Source organism: Lepisosteus platostomus, chromosome 5 (assembly GCF_059453375.1).
Source record: "Lepisosteus platostomus isolate fLepPlt1 chromosome 5, fLepPlt1.hap1, whole genome shotgun sequence".
In the NCBI taxonomy this organism is placed as follows: domain Eukaryota; kingdom Metazoa; phylum Chordata; class Actinopteri; order Semionotiformes; family Lepisosteidae; genus Lepisosteus; species Lepisosteus platostomus.
In genome coordinates this window covers 46,387,399-46,408,477 of record NC_142615.1, presented here as the reverse complement: position 1 = coordinate 46,408,477, position 21,079 = coordinate 46,387,399, and the positions used below count along the sequence as shown (strand labels likewise).

General features: G+C 48.2%; 4 non-coding genes and 5 pseudogenes across 4 annotated transcripts; 1 reads left to right on the top strand and 8 right to left on the bottom strand.

Annotated features, from left to right (window-relative positions):
• Positions 1 to 502: 502 nt before the first annotated feature.
• Positions 503 to 621, bottom strand: LOC148667428 (5S ribosomal RNA). Its single transcript, XR_015938541.1, has one exon. It is a non-coding gene; the product is annotated as a 5S ribosomal RNA (ribosomal RNA).
• Positions 622 to 1,157: 536 nt separating this feature from the next.
• On the bottom strand, positions 1,158 to 1,271 carry LOC148667427 (5S ribosomal RNA; annotated as a pseudogene).
• A 539-nt stretch (positions 1,272 to 1,810) lies between these two features.
• On the bottom strand, positions 1,811 to 1,929 carry LOC148667426 (5S ribosomal RNA). Its single transcript, XR_015938101.1, has one exon. It is a non-coding gene; the product is annotated as a 5S ribosomal RNA (ribosomal RNA).
• Positions 1,930 to 2,468: 539 nt separating this feature from the next.
• Positions 2,469 to 2,587, bottom strand: LOC148667425 (5S ribosomal RNA; annotated as a pseudogene).
• Positions 2,588 to 3,126: 539 nt separating this feature from the next.
• On the bottom strand, positions 3,127 to 3,245 carry LOC148667424 (5S ribosomal RNA; annotated as a pseudogene).
• Positions 3,246 to 3,780: 535 nt separating this feature from the next.
• LOC148667423 (5S ribosomal RNA) lies at positions 3,781 to 3,899 on the bottom strand (annotated as a pseudogene).
• Positions 3,900 to 4,436: 537 nt separating this feature from the next.
• Positions 4,437 to 4,555, bottom strand: LOC148667422 (5S ribosomal RNA; annotated as a pseudogene).
• A 537-nt stretch (positions 4,556 to 5,092) lies between these two features.
• On the bottom strand, positions 5,093 to 5,211 carry LOC148667421 (5S ribosomal RNA). The gene has a single exon (XR_015937396.1). It is a non-coding gene; the product is annotated as a 5S ribosomal RNA (ribosomal RNA).
• A 1,507-nt stretch (positions 5,212 to 6,718) lies between these two features.
• On the top strand, positions 6,719 to 6,881 carry LOC148667420 (U1 spliceosomal RNA). The gene has a single exon (XR_015937545.1). It is a non-coding gene; the product is annotated as a U1 spliceosomal RNA (small nuclear RNA).
• The last annotated feature ends 14,198 nt before the right edge of the window (positions 6,882 to 21,079 follow it).

The following is a 21,079-nucleotide window of genomic DNA, read 5'->3' as shown; positions in this document are numbered from 1 at the left end:
GGACAGCTCCGTCACCTCTTTTACGACGCTGCTTTTTTTCCCTTGCGTTTTTCTCTTCTTCCCACGTTCTCTCTCTTCACTGCCTTCGTCCCCGCTCTATTTCACTTCAGCCTTTCACTCTTGCTTCCTTCCAATGAGGACGGAGCTGCGGGAGAAAGGGCGCTATAGAGGATCGCTGTGGAGAGCTGCTGCTGTGCTTTGACATCTGAGCTCTGTGGAAAACGATCTCAATACAATTCTGAAAAACGCGACTCTCCGAACGCCAGCCGAACAAGTCTCCGCAGCTGAAGCGCTGTGTCTCTTTTCAGCTGGCGATAAACCTTTCCTCGATCCTTTACGGACTTGTAAAACTCTTCCTGATCAGAATAAAAAACGCTCACGCTAATACACAAGCACCCGTGTCTCGCCAAAGCTGACAAATAAACAGACGGACAAGCCGCACTGCACGTGTGAACAGGGGATTGAGTGAGAGAGCGGGGATAGGGCGCCTCCTGCGCTTAAGAGCTTACAGCACCTGGTATTCCCAGGCGGTCTCCCATCCAAGTACTAACCAGGCCCATCCCTGTTTAGCTTCCGAGATCAGAGGAGATCAGGCGTGCTCAAGGGGGTGTGGCCGTAAGCGAGAGCAAGGCTCGCTGGCACCCTTCTTATTGAGAGGACAGCTCCATCACCTCTTTTACGACGCTGCTTTTTTTCCCTTGCGTTTTTCTCTTCTTCCCACGTTCTCTCTCTTCACTGCCTTCGTCCCCGCTCTATTTCACTTCAGCCTTTCACTCTTGCTTCCTTCCAATGAGGACGGAGCAGCGGGAGAAAGGGCGCTATAGAGGATCGCTGTGGAGAGCTGCTGCTGTGCTTTGACATCTGAGCTCTGTGGAAAACGATCTCAATACAATCCTGAAAAAGCGACTCTCCGAACGCCAGCCGAACAAGTCTCCACAGCCGAAGCGCTGTGTCTCTTTTCAGCTGGCGATAAACCTTTCCTCGATCCTTTGCGGACTTGTAAAACTGTTCCTGATCAGAATCAAAAACGCTCACGCTAATACACAAGCACCCGTGTCTCGCCAAAGCTGACAAATAAACAGACGGACTAGCCGCACTGCACGTGTGAACAGGGGAATGAGCGAGCGAGCGGGGATAGGGCGCCTCCTGCGCTTAAAAGCTTACAGCACCTGGTATTCCCAGGCGGTCTCCAAGTACTAACCAGGCCCATCCCTGTTTAGCTTCCGAGATCAGACGAGATCAGGCGTGCTCAAGGGGGTGTGGCCATAAGCGAGAGCAAGGCTCGCTGGCACCCTTCTTATTGAGAGGACAGCTCCGTCACCTCTTTTACGACGCTGCTTTTTTTCCCTTGCGTTTTTCTCTTCTTCCCACATTCTCTCTCTCTTCACTGCCTTCGTCCCCGCTCCATTTCACTTCAGCCTTTCACTCTTGCTTCCTTCCAATGAGGACGGAGCTGCGGGAGAAAGGGCGCTATAGAGGATTGCTGTGGAGAGCTGCTGCTGTGCTTTGACATCAGAGCTCTGTGGAAAACGATCTCAATACAATTCTGAAAATCGCGACTCTCCGAACGCCAGCCGAACAAGTCTCCACAGCCGAAGCGCTGTGTCTCTTTTCAGCTGGCGATAAACCTTTCCTCGATCCTTTGCGGACTTGTTAAACTGTTCATGATCAGAATAAAAAACGCTCACGCTAATACACAAGCACCTGTATCTCGCCAAAGCTGACAAATAAACAGACGGACAAGCCGCACTGCACGTGTGAACAGGGGAATGAGCGAGCGAGCGGGGATAGGGCGCCTCCTGCGCTTAAAAGCTTACAGCACCTGGTATTCCCAGGCGGTCTCCCATCCAAGTACTAACCAGGCCCATCCCTGTTTAGCTTCCGAGATCAAACGAGATCAGGCGTGCTCAAGGGGGTGTGGCCGTAAGCAAGAGCAAGGCTCGCTGGCACCCTTCTTATTTAGAGGACAGCTCCGTCACCTCTTTTACGACGCTGCTTTTTTTCCCTTGCGTTTTTCTCTTCTTCCCACATTCTCTCTCTCTTCACTGCCTTCGTCCCCGCTCTATTTCACTTCAGCCTTTCACTCTTGCTTCCTTCCAATGAGGACGGAGCTGCGGGAGAAAGGGCGCTATAGAGGATCGCTGTGGAGAGCTGCTGCTGTGCTTTGACATCTGAGCTCTGTGGAAAACGATCTCAATACAATTCTGAAAATCGCGACTCTCCGAACGCCAGCCGAACAAGTCTCCACAGCCGAAGCGCTGTGTCTCTTTTCAGCTGGCGATAAACCTTTCCTCGATCCTTTGCGGACTTGTAAAACTGTTCCTGATCAGAATAAAAAACGCTCACGCTAATACACAAGCACCCGTGTCTCGCCAAAGCTGACAAATAAACAGACGGACAAGCCGCACTGCACGTGTGAACAGGGGAATGAGCGAGCGAGCGGGGATAGGGCGCCTCCTGCGCTTAAAAGCTTACAGCACCTGGTATTCCCAGGCGGTCTCCTATCCAAGTACTAACCAGGCCCATCCCTGTTTAGCTTCCGAGATCAGACGAGATCAGGCGTGCTCAAGGGGGTGTGGCCGTAAGCGAGAGCGAGGCTCGCTGGCACCCTTCTTATTGAGAGGACAGCTCCGTCACCTCTTTTACGACGCTGCTTTTTTTCCTTTGCGTTTTTCTCTTCTTCCCACGTTCTCTCTCTCTTCACTGCCTTCGTCCCCGCTCTATTTCACTTCAGCCTTTCACTCTTGCTTCCTTCCAATGAGGACGAAGCTGCAGGAGAAAGGGCGCTATAGAGGATCGCTGTGGAGAGCTGCTGCTGTGGTTTGACATCTGAGCTCTGTGGAAAACGATCTCAATACAATTCTGAAAAACGCGACTCTCCGAACGCCAGCCGAACAAGTCTCCACAGCCGAAGCGCTGTGTCTCTTTTCAGCTGGTGATAAACCTTTCCTCGATCCTTTACGGACTTGTTAAACTGTTCCTGATCAGAATAAAAAACGCTCACGCTAATACACAAGCACCCGTGTCTCGCCAAAGCTGACAAATAAACAGACGGACAAGCCGCACTGCACGTGTGAACAGGGGAATGAGCGAGCTAGCGGGGATAGGGCGCCTCCTGCACTTAAAAGCTTACAGCACCTGGTATTCCCAGGCGGTCTCCCATCCAAGTACTAACCAGGCCCATCCCTCTTTAGCTTCCGATATCAGACGAGATCAGGCGTGCTCAAGGGGGTGTGGCCGTAAGCGAGAGCAAGGCTCGCTGGCACCCTTCTTATTGAGAGGACAGCTCCGTCACCTCTTTTACGACGCTGCTTTTTTTCCCTTGCGTTTTTCTCTTCTTCCCACGTTCTCTCTCTTCACTGCCTTCGTCCCCGCTCTATTTCACTTCAGCCTTTCACTCTTGCTTCCTTCCAATGAGGACGGAGCTGCGGGAGAAAGGGCGCTATAGAGGATCGCTGTGGAGAGCTGCTGCTGTGCTTTGACATCTGAGCTCTGTGGAAAACGATCTCAATACAATTCTGAAAAACGCGACTCTCCGAACGCCAGCCGAACAAGTCTCCACAGCCGAAACGCTGTGTCTCTTTTCAGCTGGCGATAAACCTTTCCTCGATCCTTTGCGGACTTGTAAAACTGTTCCTGATCAGAATCAAAAACGCTCACGCTAATACAGAAGCACCCGTGTCTCGCCAAAGCTGACAAATAAACAGACGGACAAGCCGCACTGCACGTGTGAACGGGAATGAGCGAGCGAGCGGGGATAGGGCGCCTCCTGCGCTCAAAAGCTTACAGCACCTGGTATTCCCAGGCGGTCTGCCATCCAAGTACTAACCAGGCCCATCCCTGTTTAGCTTCCGAGATCACACGAGATCAGGCGTGCTCAAGTGGGTGTGGCCGTAAGCGAGAGCAAGGCTCGCTGGCACCCTTCTTATTGAGAGGACAGCTCCGTCACCTCTTTTACGACGCTGCTTTTTTTCTCTTGCGTTTTTCTCTTCTTCCCATGTTCTCTCTCTTCACTGCCTTCGTCCCCGCTCTATTTCACTTCAGCCTTTCACTCTTGCTTCCTTCCAATGACGACGGAGCTGCGGGAGAAAGGGCGCTATAGAGGATCGCTGTGTAGAGCTGCTGCTGTGCTTTGACATCTGAGCTCTGTGGAAAACGATCTCAATACAATTCTGAAAAACGCGACTCTCCGAACGCCAGCCGAACAAGTCTCCACAGCCGAAGCGCTGTGTCTCTTTTCAGCTGGCGATAAACCTTTCCTCGATCCTTTGCGGACTTGTAAAACTGTTCCTGATCAGAATAAAAAACGCTCACGCTAATACACAAGCACCCGTGTCTCGCCAAAGCTGACAAATAAACAGACGGACAAGCCGCACTGCACGTGTGAACAGGGGAATGAGCGAGCGAGCGGGGATAGGGCGCCTCCTTTGCTTCAAAGCTTACAGCACCTGGTAATCCCAGGCGGTCTCCCATCCAAGTACTAACCAGGCCCATCCCTGTTTAGCTTCCAAAATCAGACGAGATCAGGCGTGCTCAAGGGGGTGTGGCCGTAAGCGAGCGAAAGGCTCGCTGGCACCCTTCTTATTGAGAGGACAGCTCCGTCACCTCTTTTACGACGCTGCTTTTTTTCTCTTGCGTTTTTCTCTTCTTCCCACGTTCTCTCTCTTCACTGCCTTCGTCCCCGCTCTATTTCACTTCAGCCTTTCACTCTTGCTTCCTTCCAATGAGGACGGAGCTGCGGGAGAAAGGGCGCTATAGAGGATCGTTGTGGAGAGCTGCTGCTGTGCTTTGACATCTGAGCTCTGTGGAAAACGATCTCAATACAATTCTGAAAAACGCGACTCTCCGAACGCCAGCAGAACAAGTCTCCACAGCCGAAGCGCTGTGTCTCTTTTCAGCTGGCGATAAACCTTTCCTCGATCCTTTGCAGACTTGTAAAACTGTTCCTGATCAGAATAAAAAACGCTCACGCTAATACACAAGCACCCGTGTCTCGCCAAAGCTGACAAATAAACAGACGGACAAGCCGCACTGCACGTGTGAACAGGGGAATGAGCGAGCGAGCGGGGATAGGGCGCCTCCTGCGCTTAAAAGCTTACAGCACCTGGTATTCCCAGGCGGTCTCCCATCCAAGTACTAACCAGGCCCATCCCTGTTTAGCTTCCGAGATCAGACGAGATCAGGCGTGCTCAAGGGGGTGTGGCCGTAAGCGAGAGCAATGCTTGCTGGCACCCTTCTTATTGAGAGGACAGCTCCGTCACCTCTTTTACGACGCTGCTTTTTTTCCCTTGCGTTTTTCTCTTCTTCCCACGTTCTCTCTCTTCACTGCCTTCGTCCCCGCTCTATTTCACTTCAGCCTTTCACTCTTGCTTCCTTCCAATGAGGACGGAGCAGCGGGAGAAAGGGCGCTATAGAGGATCGCTGTGGAGAGCTGGTGCTGTGCTTTGACATCTGAGCTCTGTGGAAAACGATCTCAATACAATTCTGAAAAACGCGACTCTCCGAACGCCAGCCGAACAAGTCTCCACAGCCGAAGCGCTGTGTCTCTTTTCAGCTGGCGATAAACCTTTCCTCGATCCTTTGCGGACTTGTAAAACTGTTCCTGATCAGAATAAAAAACGCTCACGCTAATACACAAGCACCCGTGTCTCGCCAAAGCTGACAAATAAACAGACGGACAAGCCGCACTGCACGTGTGAACAGGGGAATGAGCGAGCGAGCGGGGATAGGGCGCCTCCTGCGCTTAAAAGCTTTCTGAATTCTGAGTACGTACGGGATCCTCGGCCTTGCGCTTATAACAAAGTCCAAGTCCCTTTGCAGACAACAGCAGTTGTCACATGATTGTCTCTGAGGATGTGCGACAATGGCCAAGGAGAGCCCCGATCTGAGCTTGCGCTCACTTTTTGACCAAGACACAGATGTGTGCTGATTGGTTGAGAGTTTGGCAGGCATTGGAGACCCACGTGGTATTACCACGCCCTGCCAGTCCCTGATTGGTTGATCAAGGTGAGATATGAGTCACTTACTCTTGACACTTAGGAATGCAGTCCAGATGTCCATTTGGCACTCCCTAGACAGATAGGCGCCAATGGATGACCATTGATCATGATAGCCAGGCTTAGCTAAGTGCATCCCCATCTGGGAGCTGTCCCTTATCAAAAGAAAACATCTTAAATCAGCCTGCATGAATACTTTCTCTGTGGCTGCACCACAGAGATGGAAGGTGAGATGGGGCCTCATTTAGGACAGCATACCACCACTTAATTCTGTCTTATTAACAAGCATTGCCGCTACAACGGCATCTCTCCTGTCAAACTTCCTCCTGACGTGTTTGACAGGATCTGGGCCGTGGTGAACAGTGGGAAAGACGCTCTGTGGAGAGTGAGGAACATGGGGCTGTTCAAAGGCATCGAGGTCCCAGTCAAGGCAGCAGGTATCCTGGCCCTGTTCATCACCCAAGAGAAATATTACCTCAGAGATCTGTGGAGAGAAGGGAGGGAGGAAGCAGAAAATCTGTGGGAAATAGAGAGCATAGGTCAATATCTCAAGAAACTGTGAAAAACATTATCATGTTTAAGTAAAGAATGTGATTTACACCAGAAAAAAAGAAATTGTTGCTATGTAACTGGTACCGTGTCAAAATGTAATGAGATGTGATCATATATACTGTTTTAAGTATGTATATTAATGTAAAGCTTTCTAATTTGTGATGTCCTGTATTCTTTTGTGAAAAGAAAATAAAGTTCTTAAAAAATCGATTCACCCAGGGCGAGGCTCGGCCATTGCACTCCGGCTGTGCTGACCCCTGCGAATTCCCCAAATGTGGGAATCTCGACTGCATAATTTCTGGTAGTGGGGGACTGCGTTCGCGCTCTCTCCTGATGTGCTTGGTCCAATATCAGATACGGGAGAGTTAGGACACCACGAGCTGCGATAGGATCCCAGTTCGAAAGGAGTCGATGCCACTGCTGGTTCCCGGTTTCTTTTAGTTAGAGGTCCGGAGAAGCATTTCAAGCTGGTTACACTACTCCTTCCGGACATTCATTCCCTTTTCAAAGTCATTCGTTTTGCTGTTGTCTGCATTATTTAGGCTGATTATCGAGGTTAGCCTTTATTTGGTCATGGGGGCCTCGGTACTGTATGCTAATTCTCAAGACAGTTTCACCCGTTTTCTGATTGCTAGGTTCTGTACCAGTGCAGACATGTCAAACAGTGAATGGCTGTACCTCTATTGTATCCGTGCTCAATGAATGAAATCAGTAATAAATGAATATATGTATAGTTATACGAAAAACAAGTGGTTTATCGACTCATCTTCATTTGCAGATTTAGAGGCAGCTTCGATATTCGGGGGAGGCATAAAACATGATGCTGATCTTTGGAAAGCAGGAGGCAAAACTGACACGTTCTCATACAAGGAGATGAAACCAGGCCACCTGGGTGAAGATCAGGTATCGTAACCGCTAGACCATATGGGAGCATACAGCCATGTTGTGCGTGCGTCATGTAAGCAAACTGTAATTGCTGCCTTCATGACCTGCTTGATGGAGAAAACACACAAGAGAGTTGGCACTCAGAGTGTCGAAGGGTTGATGTATACTAGGGCTCAGTTGAAATGCAGCGTCAGGACTTTTCCGACTAGTGTCACACAAAGAGAGTACATCCTTTCCTACTGGCTGTGTATGTCTCGGTAACTCGCTGTGATCGTATAGTGCTCAGAATTTTTGTTGTGGCCGCAACAACCCCGGTTCGAATCCGCATACTGGCAGAATAGGAGGAGTACTGCCTGACTGGATCTTTGATGAATGAGAGGCCACTCCGACCTCTTCTTGGTTTTCTTCAATGACTTACTAAGGATCTTCTTCACATTCGCCCATGCAGGGCAAGCCAGTTACAACAAAGCAAACGCAGGAAAGTGCATTTCAAGCAGAGACCAGGAGGGACTTGTTTACACCGAGAGTGGTCGGAGAATGAAACAATGCGCCCAGCCCTGTTGCTGGAGCTGATTCTTGATGAGATCTTGGGCTCACTAAGAGGCCCCCGCTGGATGCTAATCTTTCTGTTGTTCTTGCAGGTCCTGCGCTGCTTTTGAGCCGACAGAGCTCGTCCTGGTCTGTGGGCACAGCCCAATTGCAAATGATCGGCTCCACGTACAGAAGGAACGTGCGTTTGGTACAAGAGTGTATGAAGGCACCGGAAATACATTGGGAACAAATGACCGGTCGTTCAAGACCTCTGTGAATTACAGGAGCGTGCAAAACGAGGCTGCTTCCACCCAGTCTCGAACCGGGGACCTTTCGCGTGTTAGGCGAACGTGATAGCCGCTACACTACGGAAACCTGCAGGGACCGCTGCTGGTGTCTCGCTTGCGTTTCGGGCTGAGAAAGGGACGCGTCACTTTAGGCAGGGTGCGCTGGAGAGAGGAACAAAGGGTGCGATGAAACAAAATACCAAAACCCGGGATCAAACCAGGGACCTTTAGATCTTCAGTCTAACGCTCTCCCAACTGAGCTATTTTGGCGGTGCGCAGAGCCCACAGCCACCTGCTCCAGCCTTCCTGTGTTGCGGCATGAGCGCACCAAGAGTAGCGGGAGAGTGTTGCAGGAACGTCACTCTGAAGGAAAGCCACCCAGGTGCGCCCTCTGAGCTCTGTCCAGCGCATCTTCCTCGCATGGACTCCTGCCTGCGACGGGCAGGAAACAATTAGCAAGAACAGAACGACACCCCATGGGTGTCTCATGACCACACCTTAGGTTGTGACACGTGCAGGTGTGAGGGGTTGCCGGGCTACTTTGGAGCAGAGCTTGGGCGGAGGGGGGGCGGGAAAGCAGACAAAGAGGTGACACCTCAAGGTCTGCACGATCACAGCTCTCCGCCGCCCCAGGCTTCCACTCGATAAGCTACTTGACACACCCGCCCCTCCTCACACGGACCGTGGAAAAGCCCCCGAGTGGGAGGGCTCTCTCTTCCTCCCAGGAGCTCTTGGACACGACGCACCGACAGGGCGCGGGGAGCCGCCGCCTGCAAACACGGCTCCAGGCAGGACTCCACTCCGCAGGAGCCGCAGAGCAGAGGAGATGGGGGCAGCTTAGCTCCTGTGCAGAGACCTGAGCTGTTGTTGCTGCGGACGCTGTCTTTTCTGCACTCGGGGTAGGAGTGAATGTTGAGTTGCCCTTAGAAATGAAGCAGAGCACTTCAACGGCACGGGTGTGTGTGTGTGCGTGCGCCCTGGTGATTCTGGGAGACAGATCGAACCTGGGCTAAAAGAGAGGGGGCTTAGCCCTCTTCCATTTGCTAGTTCAAAGTTGTACAACCCATTTGTATCTGCTAGGCGGTGCAGTCGTCGTCCACAAAGAAGGCTTTGAAAAGCGTCAAAGGCAAGTAATTCCGAGTTGGTCGTCTGTGTTTTCCGTTCAGACGCGAAATGCTGAAATTTTCTCTCGGCTCCTCGGTTGTCATTTCTGCTCCGTAAAGGAATCAGAGGACGCATTGGCTTCCAGCACGGTGGGTCGGGACACGATGCCGGGGGTCGGAGAGAGCGATGTCTTCCTCGTTAGTATAGTGGCAAGTATCCCCGCCTGTCACGCGGGAGACCGGGGTTTTCTTTCACCTCCTTAGAGAAAGGACTGCCTTTCACTTCTCTGTTTTCTTTCACAGCGTCGTGCACCTTTTCATTGCTCTCACTTTCAGAGCCTCCGCACGGCACACGACTCGACATCAGGAAGCACATTGAAGTGAAACCAGGAAGCGCTGCGACATGCATTGTGCAGATCCCGCCACACTAAGAGGTGAGTGGGTCTGTTCGATGCACAAAGAACGCTTTGATAAGCGTCAAAGGCAAGTCATTCCGAGTTGGTCGTCTGTGTTTTCCGATCAGACGCGAAATGCTGAAATGATCTCTCGGCTCCTCGGTTGTCATTTCTGCTCCGTAAAGGAATCACAGCACGCGTTGGCTTCCAGCACGGTGGGTCGGGACATGATACCGGGGGTCAGAGAGCGATGTCTTCCTCATTAGTATAGGACCTGTCACCTGTCCCCACCTGTCACGCGGGAGACCGGGGTACATCATGACGCGCATTGAAGTGAAAGCAGGATGCGCTGCGACATGCACTGTGCAGATCCCGCCACACTAAGAGGTGAGTGGGTCTGTTCGATCACAGCGCTAGGCGACTCCCCAATCCCCTTTTGTGCGTGGCGACAAAAGAAGGCTGTTTCCGCCCGGTTTCGAACCGGGAACCTTTCGCGTGTGAGGCAAACGTATACTACGGTAACGGTGGTAAGACGTGCCCAGCGGCCCAGCGCTGAGCTTCGCCAATGCGATTCAGCTGCTTCCAGTGCCTTTATTGGAGTGCGCTGATGGACCGTGCTCTCTCTCCAGAGACCAGCACGCCTGTCATGGACGGAGCAGGAAAGGCGGCGCCACATTCTACAGCCCTCTCCACGCAATCGACGAAATCGGGCTACTGAAGTGGAGAAAATCGCCTCTCCAGAAAGTGCAAATATCATCTTGGAGAGTATAAATCCTATTGCCGAAGGTCAGCCCTGTCTACCAGAGTAACCCTCCCTCCTCCTGCAGCGATGATCAGCTCGTCTCACATGCGAGAAGTCTTCGGTTGGAAACAAGCTCCCCCTCTTCTCGCGCGTTTTGCACATTCAAGTGGTTTTAATGCGGCTCCTTCGTATGGTGCTGATCTTTTGGAAAGCAAGAGGCAAAACTGACACATTCCCATACCGGTAGTATGGAGTTTTCAACCCGGTCCGCCTGGGTGAAAACCAGGAATCCTAACCGCTAGACCATATGGGAGCACACAACCCTGCTGTTCTGGGCATCATGCAAGCAAACTACATAAATATGAGAAAACACGCAAGAGAGTTGTCACTCAGAGTGTCCAAGGGTCGATGTATACTGGGGCTCAGTTGAAATGCAACATCAGGACTTTTCCGAATTATGTCACACGAAGAGAGCACAGCCTTTTCCGCCCTGTCACGTGTGTATCGGTAACTCGCCGTGATCGTATAGGGGTCAGTACTTTGCGTTGTGGCCGTCCTGATGTACCCCGGTCTCCCGCGTGACAGGTGGGGATACTCGCCACTATACTAACGAGGAAGACATCGCTCTCTGCTTAGTGTGCAAAACACTTACTTGCAGCATTGTGGGTGCTGTGGTTTAAATGCTATTGGTTTGTGAACAGAATACCCTTATCCCAGTGCATTGTGCCACATTAAATAAACGCACGAGAAAAAGAGATTCAGAACGCAAAGCTGTGTCAGTGTTCTGTGTAAAAAATTGGTTTGAACATCACGGGAGCTGTTTTTAATAAGCTGCTGAGTAAAGAATATTGTAACATTTACAGGTTCTTTTCAGAACAAAGGACGAGTGGAGACGCGATTAACAAACAAGCGCTTTGTTATTAATACTCACACTTTGTTATGAACACTACCATTAAAACTACCAGTTGTACTCTCACTAATGTTAAAATGAATACACTAGTAGTAGTATTAGTTGCTGCCCGTGACGTCACATACACTCTCTGTGACGAATGCGAGACACCTAGACACATACAGTGACGTGCCGGCTGTTGCCGTGGTTACCATACTTATGATTTATAAACACTGAAAAAAATGCATTTAAACTGTTACTTACATACATTTATCAACTTGGAATATAATTTTCTAGCTCTAGGATAGAGTTACCTAAATAATAATATGAATAATCATTGTTTAATTTCGGATTGAACATTATTAACACTAAACGCACTATGGTAATTGATCGATACAGTCTTTATTGACTGTTTTCTAGATATTTAAACAGGGTCAAGAAAGGATCAGTACTCAAGAATCAGTGAAGTTAATCGATTATTCTATGGTCCTTCAGTTGAATAAATTGGTTGTCGATACATAAGTGATCAATAATTCTCCTCCGTTCCCTCCGCGCGTCTCCCGCGGTCTCGCTCTCTGATCCCGGCGCTCTGGCTGGTGTCTGTGACGTCACAGCGCTCTTTCTGACAAAGCAGAGCTGGAGGAGACTCCTGTCCGGAGCCCGGGGGGCTTTTCTTACAGATATAAAATCTCCCCCCCCAAAAAAAAACACACCGGACTGTGAAGAGAAGCGAATCATCACAGTTGGAGAAGGAGAGCGACAAACCTTGGAATAAAATTCATTAAACAGAAAAAAAAGTTTACATCGCAGATTATTGTGTTACAAAGCGAACCCGTGTGGAGCAGTAGAGGACAAGCACGAGTCCCTGAAATAAGCGCTTTTAAGAGTTTTACACGAATCTTCAGAGTAAAGAAGCCAGGAGGATCAGACTCCTGATCCTGGAGGTTAAAATGTGTATCCTGGTTTTATTTCCACCCAGCTCTCAGTTCCATTAGTGGTCTGATGATTTAAATTAACTGTAAAACTGTTACCAGACTTAATCTAAATTGTAAATTTATAAGACTGGCTACTAATAATAAATATACTGATCAAAGTGTCAATACTGGTGTTTATAAAGTAAATGCTGTAGCATTTGCAAGTTCTTTTCAGAACAAAGGACGAGTGGAGACGCGATTAACAAACAAGCGCTTTGTTATTAATACTCACACTTTGTTATGAACACTACCATTAAAACTACCAGTTGTACTCTCAATAATGTTAAAATGAATACACTAGTAGTAGTATTAGTTGCTGCCCGTGACGTCACATACACTCTCTGTGACGAATGCGAGACACCTAGACACATACAGTGACGTGCCGGCTGTTGCCGTGGTTACCATACTTATGATTTATAAACACTGAAAAAAATGCATTTAAACTGTTACTTACATACATTTATCAACTTGGAATATAATTTTCTAGCTCTAGGATAGAGTTACCTAAATAATAATATGAATAATCATTGTTTAATTTCGGATTGAACATTATTAACACTAAACGCACTATGGTAATTGATCGATACAGTCTTTATTGACTGTTTTCTAGATATTTAAACAGGGTCAAGAAAGGATCAGTACTCAAGAATCAGTGAAGTTAATCGATTATTCTATGGTCCTTCAGTTGAATAAATTGGTTGTCGATACATAAGTGATCAATAATTCTCCTCCGTTCCCTCCGCGCGTCTCCCGCGGTCTCGCTCTCTGATCCCGGCGCTCTGGCTGGTGTCTGTGACGTCACAGCGCTCTTTCTGACAAAGCAGAGCTGGAGGAGACTCCTGTCCGGAGCCCGGGGGGCTTTTCTTACAGATATAAAATCTCCCCCCCCAAAAAAAAACACACCGGACTGTGAAGAGAAGCGAATCATCACAGTTGGAGAAGGAGAGCGACAAACCTTGGAATAAAATTCATTAAACAGAAAAAAAAGTTTACATCGCAGATTATTGTGTTACAAAGCGAACCCGTGTGGAGCAGTAGAGGACAAGCACGAGTCCCTGAAATAAGCGCTTTTAAGAGTTTTACACGAATCTTCAGAGTAAAGAAGCCAGGAGGATCAGACTCCTGATCCTGGAGGTTAAAATGTGTATCCTGGTTTTATTTCCACCCAGCTCTCAGTTCCATTAGTGGTCTGATGATTTAAATTAACTGTAAAACTGTTACCAGACTTAATCTAAATTGTAAATTTATAAGACTGGCTACTAATAATAAATATACTGATCAAAGTGTCAATACTGGTGTTTATAAAGTAAATGCTGTAGCATTTGCAAGTTCTTTTCAGAACAAAGGACGAGTGGAGATGCGATTAACAAACAAGCGCTTTGTTATTAATACTCACACTTTGTTATGAACACTACCATTAAAACTACCAGTTGTACTCTCACTAATGTTAAAATGAATACACTAGTAGTAGTATTAGTTGCTGCCCGTGACGTCACATACACTCTCTGTGACGAATGCGAGACACCTAGACACATACAGTGACGTGCCGGCTGTTGCCGTGGTTACCATACTTATGATTTATAAACACTGAAAAAAATGCATTTAAACTGTTACATACATTTATCAACTTGGAATATAATTTTCTAGCTCTAGGATAGAGTTACCTAAATAATAATATGAATAATCATTGTTTAATTTCGGATTGAACATTATTAACACTAAACGCACTATGGTAATTGATCGATACAGTCTTTATTGACTGTTTTCTAGATATTTAAACAGGGTCAAGAAAGGATCAGTACTCAAGAATCAGTGAAGTTAATCGATTATTCTATGGTCCTTCAGTTGAATAAATTGGTTGTCGATACATAAGTGATCAATAATTCTCCTCCGTTCCCTCCGCGCGTCTCCCGCGGTCTCGCTCTCTGATCCCGGCGCTCTGGCTGGTGTCTGTGACGTCACAGCGCTCTTTCTGACAAAGCAGAGCTGGAGGAGACTCCTGTCCGGAGCCCGGGGGGCTTTTCTTACAGATATAAAATCTCCCCCCCCCAAAAAAAACACACCGGACTGTGAAGAGAAGCGAATCATCACAGTTGGAGAAGGAGAGCGACAAACCTTGGAATAAAATTCATTAAACAGAAAAAAAAGTTTACATCGCAGATTATTGTGTTACAAAGCGAACCCGTGTGGAGCAGTAGAGGACAAGCACGAGTCCCTGAAATAAGCGCTTTTAAGAGTTTTACACGAATCTTCAGAGTAAAGAAGCCAGGAGGATCAGACTCCTGATCCTGGAGGTTAAAATGTGTATCCTGGTTTTATTTCCACCCAGCTCTCAGTTCCATTAGTGGTCTGATGATTTAAATTAACTGTAAAACTGTTACCAGACTTAATCTAAATTGTAAATTTATAAGACTGGCTACTAATAATAAATATACTGATCAAAGTGTCAATACTGGTGTTTATAAAGTAAATGCTGTAGCATTTGCAAGTTCTTTTCAGAACAAAGGACGAGTGAAGACGCGATTAACAAACAAGCATTAACACAAAACCAAACACAGGATATACACACACATGAGGAGACTGACGGAACACGTACACATAGTTAGGGTGGTAATTACCTAACAACACACTATACTTTTACAAGACTACACAGGGCTCTAGAACTACTAGGACATTATTTACACAGGTAGGGTCAGCCGCTGGTCATCGTGCTGACCCTCAGACTCTCCCCGGCTACCACTCCCAGCATGCCCAGCGGTACTACGAGCGCCTAGGGGTGCTTTCTCCTCACCACCAGGCGAGGGCGTTACACTGCTCCCACCTGAAGCGTCTGGCGTCTGGCGTCTGGCGTCTGGCGTCTGGCGTCTCGCCGACGTCGAACACCCCCCTCAGGCTGTACTCGTACTGGGCTAACTGCTGTGGAACCCTGCGCCGCGGTGACGGCTGGCGACCCACGGACGCCCCACTATCGGCCGGCTACAGCCCCGGCTGCTCCTCTAGAGCCTCCCCACACGGCTCCTCCTCCCGGGCCCGGTAGGGGGCCAGGCGGTCTCGGTGCAGGACCACCACTCTCCCCCGTGTTCGCAACCGGACACGGTAGCAGACCTCGCCCACCACCCCGAGTACCTCAGCGGGACCCTCCCACGACGGCGCCAGCTTAGGGCTGAGGCCTTTGCAGCGGCGCGGGTTGTACACCCAAACCCGGGCTGGAAGGCAGGCCCCCTGCAGCGCAGGTCGTAGTACCGCTTCTGCTGGACCCCCGCCTGTGTCAGGTGGGTCTGTGCAAAGCTGTGCACCCGCTGCATCCGCTGCCGCAGGTCCCACTCGTAGTCCGGTCCAGCCGGCGGTGCCGACCCGTCTCCGGGCGGCGGGCCGAAGACCAGGTCCACCGGGGTTCGCATTTCCCGGCCCAGCATGAGCGAGGCCGGGGTGCACCCGGTGGATTCCTGGACCGCGGTCCTGTACGCCTAGAGCGCAAGGGGGAGGTGGCGGTCCCAGTCCCGTTGGTGCCGGGACACCAGGGTGGCCAGCTGGGTGGCGAGCGTCCGATTAAACCGCTCCACCAACCCGTCGCTCTGGGGATGCAGTGGTGTGGTCCGCGTCTTAGTGATCCCCAGGCGCTGGCACACTCTGGCGAAGACCTCGAAGTTACGCCCCTGGTCACTGTGTAACTCCTCCGGCACCCCCAGCCTGGCAAACATCCCCTCCAGCAGTGCATCAGCCACCGTGGGGCACTCTGGTCCGGGAGGGCGTAGGCCTCTGGCCACTTCGTAAAATAATCCATGGCCACCAAGACGTAGCGGTTCCCGGCCTCAGTGCGCGGAAACGGGCCCAAAACGTCCACCCCCACCCGCTCCATAGGAGCCCCCACCTGGTGTTGTTGGAGGGGGGCCCGGGAGCGCTCGGGGGGACCCTTCTGCGCCACGCACAACGCACACGTTCGGCAGTAACGCTCCACGTCCCGGTGGCAAAGACCCCAATAAAAATGGCCTCGGAGACGCTGCAGGGTTTTTTTACCGCTGAAGTGCCCCACGCCCGGCTGGCCGTGCACCGCTCGGAGCACCGCCCTGCGGAGTGACCGAGGCACCACCAGCTGCCACCGTATCTCGCCACTGGAGGGTACCCGCCACCCCTGGTGCAGCACCCCGTCCTTTACCTTCAAGGCCTCCCACAGGGCGCAGAGGGCCTTGACGGACTTTGGGTGCGGGGCGAGCTCCTCTCGCGTAGGCCGCACTCCTGCTGCCCTCCAGCAGAGCACCGGCCCCACGTCAGGATCAGCTGCCTGACGCTGTGCCAGGTCTGGCAGGCCCACCCCCAGCTGCCCCTCCCGGGCCGTGGCCATGGCGCTCGACTCCACCACGGTGCGGACGGCCCCCTATAACAACACACTATACTTTTACAGGACTACACAGGGCACTAGAACTACTAGGACATTATTTACACAGGTAGGGTCAGCCGCTTTCATCGTGCTGACCCTCAGACTCTCCCCGGCTACCACTCCCAGCATGCCCAGCGGTTTCTACGAGCGCCTAGGGGCGCTTCCTCCTCACCACCAGGTGAGGGCGTTACAATATCATACAAATTGTGCTTTTCTTTTTAAAGCAAATTTTATGCTTTAAATTAAATAAATTTTATTTATTATGAATGTGCCTGAAATTTATCAGTACTTTAGAGGGTTCTACCATTTTAGACGTTATGCTGTTCCTGTCTGATTTATCAAATGTGTCACTTAAATCTCCAGTCATTTCTATATCAGTCTGATGGCCTTGCAGTAAGGATTGCAATTCATCCAAAAATGCCAAGTTTTCCACTGGTGATACATACAAGGAAATGTATGTACATTATCCCCCAAAATCAAAAAAATTAAAATCAAATACCTTCCTCATCTGCAGGTGGAGAGAATAATGTCAGAATAAATACAGGTTTAAAAATCAGGAGCATTGATAGTCCTATTTTAAAATGACACTAAAATGCTCACAATATATTGGAAAAAAGCTCTGTAAAATGCAAAAATAATAAAAAATCCACTTAAAGTATGCTAAAAATGACAAGAATACTTAAAACAGGTGTGTAAAATTAAAATAAATAAAACAAATTAAAAATACATTCTAAATGGGTTTAAAATTCAGGAATGTGATTGGTCAGATGCTTACGATGAGTGCTGTTGGTGTTTCGTGTGATTTACCGAATTGAAAAAAAAATTCAATTTATAAACGGCAAGATCTCGTATGAAAAAAAAGTTCTTAAGTATCTTTGTTGTAACAGCTGCGCCAGAACTATTCAGATACATCAGAAAAGTACCTGAACTTGACTGGTTTATATTCAGTTATGTGCATTGGGAACGAAAGGGAGACTTAGATGGATTTTATTAGGTTTTAGGAATCAGAAAATTTATTTTTACACGTTTATGCCTACGAGCAGAAATAACTTCCTGCTTTCAGCGCCGTTTTTGTTTTTGCTTGTAACCTCGAACAGAGAAACCCAGTACTGACTCACAGAAACACCCCAGAGTTTCTGTGTTTCTGGGATTTAAGAGGGATGTATGCACCGGTGTTAGGAGTCTGGAAGGAGGAGACGCGCATTCCGCAGCTCGCCGAGTCCTGTCCTATATAACCGCAGAGCCCGGACACACACAGCCTCTCCAGCCAGTGTTGGAGATTTACAGGGTTAAAGCTCAGAGGTTGAGAGTAGAGTTTGTGTGCGAGTATAAGATTAAGGTAATAGGGTTTGGTGCACAGAGGAGGTTTAGGTTTGGTTTTTGTTTGCTTTTGACACATTTGTAACGGCCATGGCGGCCTGTAGGGTCGGCATGCGCCGTTATATTTGCGCGCGTTTGGTGTATAAGAGAGGTGAGGGCTCGGCTCACTCGGGTGATATTTCACGGTTGGACTTTTCAAGGAAGGTGTAACAGAAAGAGTTAAAGGTTAAGGCATTAGATGTCAATTGTTTAATTACTTTGCCGAAGGGAATTGGTTTTGACATTAGTTTCAAATCGGCAAAGTTATTGGAAGAATTTTGGAGAAAAATAGAAGAGAAAAAAGATGTGGGTCTGATTAGAATGTTTGAATGGCAGAAGCTGACGGATCTTTCTAACAGGACTGTGATTGTTCGTATGTTTAATGAGATGGTGATGATGGAAGATATTGTGACATGGTTGTCTAAGTATTGTTTAGTGAAAGGTGAGCCTCAGAAAGTCTTGGATGATGATGGCATCTGGAATTGTGCATGGAGAGTACCTGTTTCGTTGCATGAAGACAAAAATGGTTATGGTGGATTTAAACACATTCCTTCTTTGATTGGATTAGGTGAAAATAGAGGCCTTGTGTTCTACCAAGGGCAGCCAAAACTGTGCAGGAGGTGTGGGGAGCTGGGTCACTTTGTGGATGCCTGTACAAAGGTGGTGTGTAGTAAGTGCAAGGAAATTGGACATGCATATACTGAATGTACAAGCGTGAGGAAATGTAATCTCTGTGAGTGTGAAGGTCATGTGTTTAAAGACTGTCCAAATTCCTTTGCAAATAGAACAAAACTGGGAAGACCAATGCAAAAACAGGAAGAGTTTGAAGAGGTATTTAGGGCTGGAGCAGTGGTTCTGGATCAGGAACTGGATGTGGTTGACGTTGAAGAAAGTAGTGGAAAAGAGAGCGAGGGTTCAGAATGGAGTGAAGGAGATGAGGCTGAGGTAGAAGAGAATGATAATGATGTGGAAAGTGAGGTGGACTCTGAATTGATTGGTAGCATCTCTCCTGATCGTCTGCCACCCGTGGAGACTGAAAGCGCTCAAATGTAATGTACAGAACAGAGGGGGCAGTCTAAAAGGTCCGCTGAGACATCTGATTTAGAAAGTGATCTAACTCCGAGTGGAAAAGTGAGGGAAGATCATTTTCAGAGTCCTCAGATGACAGGTTCTCCCATGGGATTAGTTCTCTCCAATCCTACTGATCCAGCTTTAGAACTAGAGACTCAAGGAGGGCAGGTGGAGAACCATCCTATTGATGGTGGAGGAGGAGGCAAGGAGAGCAAATGGAAAAAGAAAAAGGCCTGTATAGTAGGTGTCACAGACTGAATGATTCTAGCCAGAGCTTTTAGTCTCCCCTGGTCTAACTTTAAGTATGGCTCTGAACATTGTGTCCATAAATGTGAGAAGCATTCGATCCAAGTTAAGGGCAAGGACTATATTATCATTTGTGAGTAAGGTAAATGCTGATATTATGTTGTTACAGGAGTGTGGATTACCTTTTAAAAACAGCTATAAGGATATGGAAGAACTGTGGACATTGGGCCCATCAATTTGGAGTGGGTCCAATGAGAATAAATCTGATGGTATAGCTGTTTTAATTAAAAATAAGATGGTAGAGGTACGTCAGTACCTTGTAGTGAAACCAGGGAGAGCACTGGTGGTGTATCTGGGTTTCATGAATATCAAATTTAAACTTTTAAATGTGTATTGTCCGAGTTGCCCACATGACCGATAATTCCTAATTCAGGAATTGAGAGAATATTTATTGGGATGGGAACCACTGGTTTTAGCTGGGGATTTTAATTGCCTTATAGAAAGAGAAGGCAGAATGAGGGGTGAGAGACAGGTCCAATTTGATAAGTCATCAATATTATTACAAACGGTATGTAAAGATTTTAAACTGAAAGATGCCCTCAAACTTCATAGTCAGGGGAGGGCAGGCTTCACATGGCACAAGTCTAATGGGACCCAAGCGTCATGGATCGATTTTGTTTTGATACGTGATTTTACTTGCACAACTGCAGGCTTAACCCCTGTTTTTTTCTCTGACCATTGTTTACTATCATGTACACTTGCTATTCCAAAGGCTGTTACTGTGGGGAAGGGTGTGTGGAAGCTGAATATTTCACTTCTGGAGGATGAGGAAGTGAGGAGCAGGTTCAGGGAAAGATATAAGGAATGGCAGTCTTTGTATGACCTGTTTGGCTCAAGAGCACAGTGGTGGGAGGAGGTGAAGGAGCGTACAAAAGCATTCTTCATAGAGATGGGGAGGAGAAAACAGGCTAGGATACGAAGGGTTGAAAATGGATTACAAAAGAGATTGCAGAGGTATGTTAAGTTATTAGAAGAGGGGTGGGACTTCAGTGAGGAAATCAAAGAATTAAAGAATGAGCTTTTAAATCTCTCTAGAGAAAAGATTAAAAAAATCATGTTTCAAAGCAAAGTGAAAGAGCTTGAAGAAGGTGAAAAATGTACAAGATTCTTTTTCAAGAAAAGGGTTGCAGGGAGGGGACTAATGTCAGCATTGAAGGGAAGAGAGGGGGTTTTGCAAACTTGTATGGAAGACATGTTGACTGTAGCTGAGGAGTTCTATGGGGAGTTGTTTGGAAAGAAACAAGTGTCTAAGGATTTGTTAGAAAAATTTGTGCAAGTCATTCCAAAGAGTGTAAAAGACGATACCGTTTTATCAAAAGGCCTTTCTGTACAAGAGTTAATAGAAAGTTTGAAGACCTTCAAAATGGGCAAGACTCCAGGGTTGGATGGTCTACCCATTGAGTTTTATAGAGCCTTTTGGGATATTTTAGCATTGGATCTTTTAACCATTTTTAAAGAATTTGAGTTTTTAGAAGAACTGCCGGACAGCTTTAAGACGGGAGTTGTGATCTTACTATTCAAAAAGAATGATCGCACAGACCTGGCAAATTGGCGACCGATAACTTTATTGAATTGTGATCTTAAACTGTTTTCCAAGTGTTTAACGCTTCG